Source organism: Poecilia formosa, unplaced genomic scaffold, assembly GCF_000485575.1.
Source record: "Poecilia formosa unplaced genomic scaffold, Poecilia_formosa-5.1.2 Scaffold521, whole genome shotgun sequence".
In the NCBI taxonomy this organism is placed as follows: domain Eukaryota; kingdom Metazoa; phylum Chordata; class Actinopteri; order Cyprinodontiformes; family Poeciliidae; genus Poecilia; species Poecilia formosa.
The window spans coordinates 154,782-157,320 of record NW_006800460.1 but is presented as its reverse complement, the minus strand read 5'-3'; the positions used below and the strand labels follow the sequence as shown (position 1 = coordinate 157,320).

Genomic DNA, 2,539 nt, shown 5'->3' with positions numbered 1-2,539 from the left:
GATTATGACATAAAATGGAACTATGTGCCTAGAAAACGCAGAACAGTGTTAAAGTTGTTGTTTTGTTTTGGTTGTTTTATGAGACTCTGCATGGAAATTAGCATTTTTCTTAATCTGTCATATTTATGGCAATGTATTTTCGTAAATGTCTTTTTATTGAATAGAAGCTCGACAGGAATTAGGGCAGTGAATGACCCGGGAATCAAACCTTGGACCGCGTTAGCCTCTGAATGTGCTGCACTAGAGGCATAAATTAAATTAAGATAAAATAAAACTGCAGTTTGAAACGTTTAGTTTTCCTTCTGCGCCTCAGACTGAGCTGCTGTCGGTCCGTCACATGAAATAAAGACATTAAAGTTTCATAGTTGGAAAGTTGACGGCCTCTGAAGGCGCTAACTGTGTTTGGCCCATAAACAGCCTCCGCCCCCCGCGCGCGCCCGCCCTGTGGACAGAGTCGTATTCATCAGCAGTAAGGAGATGGATTACACGGCCATTTAAAAGCCAATAAGCTGGCTCTGTGCTGCCTCTGGCCTAATGAGTGGATGAGAGGCATTTGTCACCGCCGCCGCCCCAACAGGCCTGTAGCTTATTCATTACACACTCGGCTCTGCGGTTATTGCCGCGCTGCGCGCTCCGCCTCGCCCTCGGTCCGAACGGCGCCGGCGGCTGTCAGCTGTTCCTCAGCGCCGCTCTGCTGTAACGGGTCAACATGGAGGAGGAACTCATCAGCGGGTTGGGAGGTTAATATGAAGCTAATGTGTGCAGGCATGTTGGCGGTTTCTGGATAAATCTGCAGACACGCACAACGACATGCTGCGCCTGGTGGCGATGCTCAGGCCCCCTAGAGGCGGCGTGGGGGAGCTGCAGCCGGCCTAAATTAAAAATGAGCGAAGCCGTTGTGACGGTCCGAAGTTATTTACATCCCAGAAAGTAACGAGTCCCGGTCGATGTGCACTGCAAAAACACAAAGCCTCACCAAGTACCTGGCCTAGACTCTTCTGTAACTTAAGTAGCTTTTCAGCAAGACAGAGAAGCTTCTTTTACGTGAATTATTCCGTAATATTGATGGAAAAAGTCAGATTATTTCACATTTTTCCGTGTTGCAAATAAAATAATCTGCCCGAGGAACTGGTAATCTTTCATCAATATTAATGAATTATTGACTTAAGCGGCTCCTGTTTCTTGCTGAAACTTTGCTTGTAAGTTTCTTTTGTCTTAATTGAGATTGAGATATTTGCTCTATAAATTAGTTTTTACAGCGTGAATGGAGCCTAAATGACGGCAGAATCAGAAAACGAGGAGCATCGTTTGGCCGTTCAGGTCGGACTCCAACAGAACCGACATCTTTACTGACCCAAAGGGTGTGTGTGTGTGTGTGTGTGTGTGTGTGGCATACAGCAATTAATTCCTCAGATTCTGTTTACTCACCTGGCAGCAGAGAGGCGACATCACCTATTGTTTGCTACAGGTGGGAGCAGGTGGTCGCTGTGTGTGTGTTTCTGAACAGTGCGTCCAGGTGGGCGCCGCGGGGCTGTGACGGAGCTCATCACCTGGACGGGCCGGTGTTAATGAACATTTTAATGGCTCCGTTCGGCTCCAGAACCTGCTGGGAGCCGCGGCGTTTTCACCACATGAAGCTGGAAAACAACACAGAAATTTTAACTTTTTATTCACCGCATTTAAAATCCAACATTTAAAATCCAACATTTAAAATCCAACATTTAAAATCCAACATTTAAAATCCAACATTTAAAATCCAACATTTAAAATCCAACATAAATGAGATTTCTGTCCAGTTCTTGAAAAGCTGAACTTCTAAACACATTTTTGATCTTTTCATCTTACACATTAGTTTTGTTTCATAATCTGTTAAATAAAAAGGAAAAAGATGTTCCCTGTGTTCATGAAAATATATTTTTTTCTTCATATAAGAGGCCGATAGATTCTGGAAAAAATTATAAGCAGGATTATTATCACCTGTATTAAAATCAGGAACATTTAAAGAAAGACAAATTTTCTGTTCTGCTGGAAAATAACAGAAACACAGATATTAAATAAAAGAAACAAGATATAATTTTTTTGTAAATATGCTATATAAATGTATACATATCTATATTTTTGTTTAAAATATATACAAGAATATATATGCATATATTTGTATATGTATATATATTTCCAAATCTAGACTGATTAATAAAAAATGATCAAATTCAGTCAGTGACATACTGGATTTAAATCTATGGGACACAAAATAGTTCATTTAAAATAAATTATCAATAAAATATGTAAAATGAAAAAAATGTAATATTAAACTACTTGGATAATGTTCAAAGTGGAAAAATAATATAAAAATGATCAGTTTCTATCACATTAATGTGATTTCAAATATAAACAGTTTTTATATGAAGCAGCTGGTAGTTTTCTCCAGAATTTCTTCGGTTTGGACTTTTGGGTTAATGGCAGCAGAGCAGGAGAAACAGGAAGTGATGTCATCCTGAAATCTGCTGCAGCGTCGGCTGGTTTCCATCCAAACAGCAGA

The 2,539-nt window shown here is 40.3% G+C and overlaps 1 protein-coding gene across 1 annotated transcript in view; it reads left to right on the top strand.

Annotated features, from left to right (window-relative positions):
- snx29 (sorting nexin 29) overlaps positions 1–2,539 on the top strand; it is a 42,523-nt gene that overhangs the window by 32,035 nt on the left and 7,949 nt on the right. The gene's annotated exons all lie outside the window — the stretch shown is intronic.